The following is a 10,781-nucleotide window of genomic DNA, read 5'->3' as shown; positions in this document are numbered from 1 at the left end:
AACACCGTTAATGCTAAAAATTCTCAATAAAATAGGTATTGATGGAATATACCTCAAAATAATAATAGCAATTTATGACAAACCAATAGACAATAGCATACTGAAAGGGCAAAAGCTGGAAGCATTCCCTTTGAAAACTAGCACAAGATAAAGGTGCCCTTTCTCAACACTCCTATTCAACATAGTATTGGAAGTTCTGGCCAGAGCAAACAGGCAAGAGAAAGAAATAAAGCATATTCAGATAGGAAAAGGGGAAGTCAAAGTGTCTCTGTTTGCAGGTGACGTGACTGTATATTTAGAAAACAAGAGCAAACACATTCAAAAGCTAGCAGAAGGCAAGAAATAATTAGGATCAGAGCAGAACTGAAGGAGATAGAGACACAAAAAACCCTTCAAAAAATCAATGAATCCAGGAGCTGGTTTTTTGAAAAGTTCAACAAAATGGATAGACTGCCAGCAAGACTAATAAAGAAGAAAAGAGAGAAGAATCAAATAGATGCAATAAAAAATGATAAAGGGGATATCACCACCGATCCCACAGAAATACAAACTAGCATCAGAGAATACTATCAACACCTCTATGCAAATAAACTAGAAAATCTAGAAGAAATGGATAAATTCCTCAACACATACACCCTCCCAAGATTAAACCAGGAAGAAGTTGAATCTCTGAATAGACCAATAACAGGCTCTGAAATTGAGGCAATAATTAATAGCTTACCAACCAAAAAAAGTCCAGGACCAGATGGATTCACAGCCGAATTCTAAAAGAGGTACAAGGAGGAGCTGGTACCATTCCTTCTGAAACTATTCCAATCAATAGAAAAAGACAGAATCCTCCCTAACACATTTTATGAGGCCAGCATCATCCTGATACCAAAACCTGGCAGAGACACAACCAAAAAAGAGAATTTTAGACCAATATCCTTGGTGAACATTGATGCAAAAATCCTCAATAAAATACTGGCAAACCGAATCCAGCAACACATCAAAAAGCTTATCCACCATGATCAAGTGGGCTTCATCCCTGGGATGCAAGGCTGGTTCAACATACGAAAATCAGTAAACGTAATCCAGCATATAAACAGAACCAAAGACAAAAACCACATGATTATCTCAATAGATGCAGAAAAGGCCTTTGACAAAATTCAACAACACTTCATGCTAAAAACGCTCAATAAATTAGGTATTGATGGGACGTATCTCAAAATAATAAGAGCTATCTATGACAAACACACAGCCAATATCATACTGAATGGGCAAAAACTGGAAGCATTCCCTTTGAAAACTGGCACAAGACAGGGATGCCCTCTCTCACCACTCCTATTCAACATAGTGTTGGAAGTTCTGGCCAGGGCAATCAGGCAGGAGAAGGAAATAAAGGGCATTCAATTAGGAAAAGAGGAAGTCAAATTGTCCCTGTTTGCAGATGACATGATTGTATATCTAGAAAACCCCATTGTCTCAGCCCAAAATCTCCTTAAGCTGATAAGCAACTTCAGCAAAGTCTCAAGATACAAAATCAATGTACAAAAATCACAAGCATTCTTATACACCAATCACAGACAAACAGAGAGCCAAATCATGAGTGAACTCCCATTCACAATTGCTATAAAGAGAATAAAATACCTAGGAATCCAACTTACAACTGATGTGAAGGACCTCTTCAAGGCGAACTACAAACCACTGCTCAGTGAAATAAAAGAGGATACAAACAAATGGAAGAACATTCCATGCTCATAGGTAGGAAGAATCAATATCGTGAAAATGGCCATAATGTCCAAGGTAATGTATAGATTCAATGCCATCCCCATCAAGCTACCAATAACTTTCTTCACAGAATTGGAAAAAACTACTTTAAAGTTCATATGGGGCCAAAACAGAGCCCACATTGCCAAGTCAATCCTAAGCCAAAAGAACAAAGCTGGAGGCATCACACTACCTGACTTCAAACTATAATACAAGGCCAAAGTAACCAAAACAGCATGGTACTGGTACCAAAACAGAGATATAGACCAATGGAACAGAACAGAGCCCTCAGAAACAATGCCGCATGTCTACAACTATCTGATCTTTGACAAATCTGACAAAAACAAGAAATGGGGAAAGGATTCCCTATTTAATAAATGGTTCTGGGAAAACTGGCTAGCCATATGCAGAAAGCTGAAACTGGATCCCTTCCTTACACCTTATATAAAAATTAATTCAAGATGGATTAAAGATTTACATGTTAGACCTAAAACCATAAAAACCCTAGAAGAAAACCTAGGCATTACCATTCAGGACATAGGCATGGGCAAGGACTTCATGTCTAAAACACCAAAAGCAATGGCAACAAAAGCCAAAATTGACAAATGGGATCTAATTAAACTAAAGAGCTTCTGCACAGCAAAAGAAACTACCATCAGAGTGAACAGGCAACCTACAGAATGGGAGAAAATTTTTGCAACCTACTCATCTGACAAAGGGCTAATATCCAGAATCTACAATGAACTCAAACAAATTTACAAGAAAAAATCAAACAACCCCATCAACAAATTGGCAAAGGATATGAGCAGACACTTCTCAAAAGAAGACATTTATGCAGCCAAAAAACACATGCAAAAATGCTCATCATCACTGGCCATCAGAGAAATGCAAATCAAAACCACAATGAGATACCATCTCACACCAGATAGAATAGCAATTATTAAAAAGTCAGGAAAGAACAGGTGCTGGAGGGGATGTGGAGAAATAGGAACACTTTTACACTGTTGGTGGGACTGTAAACTAGTTCAACCATTGTGGAAGTCAGTGTGGCCATTCCTCAGGGATCTAGAACTAGAAATACCATTTGACCCAGCCATCCCATTAGTGGGTATATACCCAAAGGATTATAAAACATGTTGCTATAAAGACACATGCACACATATGTTTATTGCGGCAGTATTCACAATAGCAAAGACTTTGAACCAAGCCAAATGTCCAACAACGATAGACTGGATTAAGAAAATGTGGCACATATACACCATGGAATACTATGCAGCCATAAAAAATGATGAGTTCATGTCCTTTGTAGGGACATGGATGAAGCTGGAAGCCATCATTCTCAGCAAACTATCGCAAGGACAAAAAACCAAACACCACACGTTCTCACTTATAGGTGGGAAGTGAACAATGAGAACACATGGACACAGGAAGGGGAACATCACACACCGGGGCCTGTTGTGGGGTGGGGGAGGGGGGAGGGATAGTCTTAGGAGATATACCTAATGCTAAATGACGCCTTAATAGGTGCAGCAAACCAACGTGGCACATGTATACATATGTAACAAACCTGCACATTGTGCATATGTACCCTAAAACTTAAAGTATAATAATAATAAAATTAAATTTTAAAAAATCTGACATAGAAAAATTAAAAAATAAAAACATGCAATGGAGCTCCAATACATCTGGCAGCAGAAATTTCAGTGGAAACCTTACAGGCCAGGAGAGAGTGGCATGACATATTTAATATGCTGAAGAAAAAAATATTTTAGTGTAGGAAAAAAATTGTTCCCTTCGAAATGCATTTATGTAAAGATTTACTTTCAGAAGTTAAAAAATAAAGTGGAAAACGTAAGATGGCACATTGTTTACAAATATTTAATATTAATATGCAACCTTATGGTAGTTATAGCATTATTTTAATATTAAATGGCATCTGTAGGTAGAATAGTAAAGCCATTTAGGTATATGACAGAATTATAAACTAACTGAAAAATTAGATAAAGGTAGGCTCTCATAAGATGCGTGAAAAAAATATCGAAACTTCTCTTATATACTATAACCAATATTTTCTTTCACAATCCAGAATTTTTCTCAGAATAATTTTCTTATAAAGTATTTATAATAAGCAATGTCTGGAAATGATAAAAACCCTCAACAATGGAGGACTGAATTAAACTTTTATATTTTTAATTGTAACGATTCTAGCTATTGTCAAGTGTACAATTCAGGAGCATTAATTACATTCAGAATGTTGTGCAACTATCACCACTATACATTTCCAAAATTTTTTCACCATCCCAAAGAGAAATTCTTTACTCATTAAACACCACCTCCTTATTTGTCCCTCACTCCAGCCCATGGTATCTTTTACTCTACTGCTTCATACGTTTTTATTTTCTAGGCACCTCATATTAACGGAAGCATAAACTACTTACATCCAACTGCTCTTCGACAAAGCCTACAGAAACATAAATTGGGAAAAGGACATCCTGTTCAACAAATGGTGCTGTAAAAACTGGCAAGCCACATGTAGAAGAATAAAACTAGATTCCTGTCTCTCACCTTATACACAAGTGAACTGAAGATGGAACAAAGACTTAAATCTAAGACTAGAAACCATAAAAATTCTCAAGATAATATCAGGAAAACTCTTCTAGACATTGGCTTAGGCAAAGAATTCATGGCTGAGACTCAAAATCAAATTCAACAAAAACAAAAATAAATAAATATGTGGGACCTAATTAAACAGAAAAGCTTCTGCACAGCCAAAGAAATAATCAGCAAACAGACAACCTACAGAGAGGGAGAAAATGTTTACAAACTGTGCATCCAACAAAGGACTAATATCCAGAATCTACAAGGAACTCAAACCAGCAAGAAAAAAAAAATCCCTTCAAAAAGTGGCCAAATGACATGAATAGACAATTCTCAAAAGAGGATAGACAATCAGCCAACAAACATGAAAAAATGCTCAGCATCACTAATTATCAGGGAAATGCAAATTAAAGCCTCAGTAAGATATAGCCTCACTCCTGCAAGAATGGCCATAATTAAAATGCAAAAAAAAATAGATGTTCGTGTGGATGTGGTGAATAGGGAACACTTTTACACTGCTGGTAGAAATGTAAACTAGTACAACCATTATGGAAAACAGTATGAAGATTCCTTAAAGAACTAAAAGTAGAACTACCATTCAATCCAGCCATCCTACTACTGAATATCTACCCAAAGGAAAAGATGTCATTATGTGAAAAAGACATGCACAGGCATGTTTACAGCCACACAATTGCAAAAATATGGAACTAACCAATGGGCCCATCAAACAATGAGTGTATAAAGAAAATGTGGTATATATATATATATATATATATATGTATGTATACGTATATATACACCATGGAATAGTACTCAGCCATAAAATGGATGAAATAAAGTCCTTTGCAGCAACTTGGATGGAGCTGGAGGCCATTATTTTAAGTGAAGTAAGTCAGGAATGGAAAACCAAATATTGTATGTTCTCAATTTCAATTAGGCTCTAAGCTATGAGGATGCAAAGGCATACGAATGAGATAATGGACTTTGGTGATTCAGCAGGGAATGGTAGAAGACGAATGAGCAATAGAAGATGGCATATTAGGTACAGTGTACACTGCTCAGGTGACAGGTGCACCAAAATCCCAGAAATCATCACTAAAGAACTTATCCATGTAACCAAAAATCATCTGTACCCTAAAAACTAGTGAAATAAAAATAGAAATAATTTCAAACATAGACAAGTTGCAAGACTAGTACAAAATTGTATGCTCTTCGCCCATATTCACCAACTGTTAGTCATTTTCCACATTTGCTTTATTATTTTCTCTCTGTAGGCATACATGTATTGCTTTTTTAAAATATAAGTTTCAGATATCATGTCCCATTTCCCACTAAATGTTTCAGAGTGTGTGCCAAGAACCATCTCTAAAACACAGTATAGTAATAATAATAAAAAAGAAAAACTGAGAAAAGCGATGAATATAAATTTGTGTTGACAGGCATATAATGTATAAAAATATAGTTTGTATGACAATAATAGCATAAAGTAGATAAAAGAAATGAAGCTACATAAGGGAAAATTGTATACTATTCAAGTTGGTATTATTCTCACTAGATTTTTAAAGTTAATACGTTAATTGTAATCACAGAGTAACCTCTAAAGAACTAACTCCGAATAATGTAGTAAAAGAAATGCCAAGGGATTTAAAATAGTGTACTAAAATACCTATTGAACACATAAGAAAGTTGTTATAGAAGGATAAAGGGAGAAAAGGTAGATAATCTATAGAAATCAAATTGAAAACTTTCAGATGTAAACCCTAATTCAAAAGTAGTTATATACAAATGTATTAAACACTTCAACTAAAAGCACCTATTAGCAGATGGATAAAAAAATAAATGATCTGTATAAATGCTCTCAATAAGAACTACACCTTACAATAAATGAAAAAAAAATGGTTAAAAGTGAAAAAATAGAAAAGATATACCATGCAAGTAGTATCCAAAAGAGACTGGGAGTGGTGGTAATAGTATCAGACAAAACAGACATAAAACTTTTTTACTAGATACCAGCAAAAGGAGGAAGAAAAGAAAAGAATAAAAATTTTTTACTAGAGAGAAAAACATACACAGTTGGTCTTTGAACAACACAGGGGTTAGAAGCACTGACTCACCAGGCAGTCAGAAATCCATGTATAGCTTTTTACTCCCCTAAACTTAACTTTTAATAGCCTACTGTTGACCAGAAACCTTACTGATAACATAAAGTCAATTTACACGTATTTTTATGTTATATGTATTATATACTATATTCTTACAGTAAAGTAAGCTAGAGAAAAGAAAATGTTATTAAGAAAGATAAGGAATAGAAAATATATTTACTATTCATTAGATAAAAATGGATCATCATCATAAATGTCTTCATCCTTATCATCTTCACATTGAGTAGTCTGAGGAGTAGGAAGAACAGGAGGGGTTGGTCTTGTCTCCGATGTGGCAGAGGTGGAAGAAAATCTACATATAAGTATACCAGCGCAGTTCAAACCCATGTTGTTCAAGGGTCAACTGTATTTTATAAAGACAAAAGGCTCAATATATCAAGAAGACATAATAATTCCAAATGCATGTGCACATATCAATGGAGTTGAAAAATATGCAAAGCAAAATCTGACAGAATTGAAAATAAACAACTCAGTGAAGAAGTTGGAGACTTCAATAACCACTTTCAATTTCAATAATGGATAGAACAACTAGTCAGAAAATAAAAGAAGAAATATGCATAAAAGGCTTGAGTAATGCTGTACACAAGCTAGACCTAACGACACTCCACCCTAAAGCAACAGAATGCTTGTTTATCTTGAGTGCATATAGAATATTCTCCTTGATAGACCACATGCTATATCATGAAAGGAGCCCTAATATATTTAAAATCATTGAAATCATACAAATTGAGATGTTTCTATCATGTCTTCATATTGTTGATTATATGGTATCTGATAAAAAAAAGTCTGCTGTCATTTTTCATCTTTTTTATTGAGTTCATAATGTAGCTTTTTTTTCTATGTCTGCTTTTGCTTTATTTAGGTAAATTCACATAACATAATTAACCATTTTAAAGTGGACAATTCAGTGTCACTTAGCTCACTTATAATGCTGTGCAACCACGTGAATATTAGGACCAGTTTTTTCATTTTTGAAAAAGTCAGTATTTTGATAGCGATTGTATTGAATTTGTAATTTTGGAGTACTACCAAATCTTAACAATAAGTCTTCCAATCCATAACTATACGAAGTTTTCTTTTCATTTACACCTTTTAAAATTTCTCTCAGCAATGTTTTAGTTTTCAGAGTATAAGACTTCTACTTTCTTGGTTAACTTTATTGTTAAGTATTTTATCACTTGATTCTATTGTAAATGAAATTGTTTCTTAATTTTATCTTGATACTGTTTACTACTAGTATATAGAAATACAAATTATTTTGTATGTTGGTCTTGTGATTTGATGAATTTTTTAATTAGCTGTAATATTTTTTCGTGGATTTTGTAGAATATTCTATAGGTAGGATACTGTCATCAGCAAAGAGACATAATTTTACTTCTTCTGTTTCAGGTTGGGTGCCTTTTTTTTCTTGGCCAATTGCTCTGGCTGGAGTGTCCAGTACAATGTTGAATAGAAGTGATGACAGCGGGCATCCTTGTCTTGTTTCTGATGTTAGGAAACAGCTTCCAGATTTTCACTATTGAGTATGATGTTAGCTGAGGGTTTTTCATAAATGCCCTTTAACATGATCAGAAATTTTTCTGCTATTCCTACTTAGCTGAGTGGTTTTTTCAATTGTGGAAGAGGGTTAACTTTTGTCAAGTCAAATGCATTTTCTGCATGTATTGAGATGAGGTTGTGCCATTTTTTCTTCATTCTATTAATAAAGTGTATTACATTGATTGATTTTCATATGTTGAACCACCCTGACATTCCTTAGATAAATCCCACTTGTTCGTGGTGTATAATTATTTTAATGTATTGTTGCATTTGGATTGCTAGTATTTTGTTGAGAATTTTAAAATCAATAGTAATAAGGTAGTAGTAGTCTACTTTTTTCTCTGGTGGAGTTCTTTAACTAGCTTTGACATTCTATTTTCCTCTTTTTAATTTGGTCTTGAGATCTTCCTTAGGAGGATGGCTAAAAACTCTAGCTCTGCCAGTCAGGGCTTCAAGGTATTTGGTCATGAATGTTTACAGTATATCTTTTACAGGATACTTCTTTTATCCTGGTGAATGGCCTAATTCCTAAGTGTCTGAACCATGACCAGATGTCCCTCTCACAGAAAACTTGTTTTCACTGGTAGACATCATGTGGCTCTTGTCTGATCTGTGTCCAGCTTATTCCTACCAAGATAGATACTCTCTAGGAGAGCCCTGACCCAAAAAGAAGATAGGTTTAGGTGTCTTGGTCAGGTAAGACAGGGGAGGCAACTCAACAACACACATAAAATGAAACAGCATATTCATTTATTCAGTTATTCATTGCTTTCTTTCATCATAGTTTTGTAGCTTTCCTAATATAGGTCTTGTATATATTTTGTTATATTTATACCTATGTATTTCATTTTTGAGGATGCTAATGTAAATGGTATTTTGTCCTTTTTAATGCACAAACACCAATTTTATTTTGTGATAATGGCAATGAACAATCCAAAAAGGAAATTAAAACAATTCTATTTATAATAGCATCACAGAAAAAAATACTTACCAATATACTTAACAAAAGAAATGCCAAACCTATACTCTGATAACTACCAAACGTTGTTGAAAGACATTAAAGAAGATAAATGGAACAACATTACATGTTAATAGATTGGGAGACTTGTAATGTTAAGATGCCACTACTCTCCAAAATGATCTGCAGATTAAAATTCTACTTTTTCATTTCTTGTATATAGGAAAACAACGGACACTTTTCATATTAACCTTGTATATATATTTTTATTATTATTGAGAAGAAGTTTCATTCTGTTGCCCAGGCTGGAGTACAGTGGCATGATCTCGGCTCACTGCAACCTCCACCTCCCAGGTTCAAGCAATTCTCCTGCCTCAGCCTCCCAAGCAGCTGGGATTACAGGTTCGGGCCACTGCACCCCGCTAACTTTTTGTATTTTTAGTAGAGACGGGATTTCACCATATTGACCAGGCTGGTCTTGAACTCCTGACCTCAGATAATCTGCCCGCCTATGCCTCCCAAAGTGCTAGGGTTACAGATGTGAGCCACAACGCCCCGCCATTAACTTTGTATTCTAAAACCTTGTTATTATCATTTATTAGTTTCAGGAGGTATTTTTTGTTGACGCTTTTGGATTTTTTAACATAGATCTTATCATTTGTGAACAAAGACAATTGCATTTATTCCTTCTCAATCTGTATACTTATATTTTTATTGTCCAATAGAATTATCTAAGACTACCAGTAAAATGTAGAAAGCAATGGTAAGAGGGGACATTCTTACCTTGTTCCTGCTCTTAGAAAGAAAGCTTCAAATTTCCAACCATTGACTATAACGTTAGCTGTATTTCTTTTGAAGATATTATTTACCAAGATGAGGAAGTTATTCTGTATGTCTTGATTATTTGGGGTTTTGCTCATGAATGAGAGTTGGATTTTGTCAAACACTTTTTCTTTATCTGGTGATATAGTCATGTGATTTTTCTTCTTTAGCCTGTTGAAGTGATGGGTTACATTAATGATTTTATTTTAAAAAGTTAAGTAACTGATGTTACAATTGACTATATAAACACATAATACACAATATGATATTTTGTTATATGTATAGATTGGGGAAAGTAAATCAAATTAAAACATTCATTACCTCACATATATTTTGTGATAAAAATATTTAAAATCTACTTTCACCAATTTTTAAGTATATACAATACATTGTTACTGAATATAGTTTCTGTGTCATACAAAAGATCTCCTGCACTTAGTCCTCCTGTCTACATTAATTAATTATTTATTTTTTAAATTTAATTTACATAAGGATTAACCGCCCTCTAGTGGCCCACCTTAAAGTGTGAAGAAATGTGACCCTTGTGGACAGCATTATTAGAGATTCATTAAAAGGTAAAAGGCCTGTGTTGCTTTTCAAAGCCCAAATAATTCAATTAAGTTTTCGGAAGTGGATGTCAATGAGCAGCAGTCTGTTTGGAAAAGAGGATATAGAAAGAGGGAGGAGAGGCTAAGGGAAGGGGAGGGGTGCTAATATCCTTATTTTATGGGAAACTGACGAAGGTGTACGCTAGAAACTGAGAGTTAAGCATACCACTTAAAGTTACTAGAGTCACCAATAGAAGAACTAAAGATCAAAAGGTATAAAAATTGCCAGAAGGAAAGACAGGGCAGATTGAAGATAGTGTGAGTGAGTTAAATCCTCCTCTCTGGTAGAGGATGGTCACTTGATGATGTCTGAAGTTGATGAATTATTGAATTAGCAGTTAGGCA

This window comes from Nomascus leucogenys, unplaced genomic scaffold (assembly GCF_006542625.1).
Source record: "Nomascus leucogenys isolate Asia unplaced genomic scaffold, Asia_NLE_v1 000805F_88132_qpd_obj, whole genome shotgun sequence".
NCBI classification, from domain to species: Eukaryota; Metazoa; Chordata; class Mammalia; order Primates; family Hylobatidae; genus Nomascus; species Nomascus leucogenys.
This window is presented reverse-complemented; position numbering follows the sequence as displayed.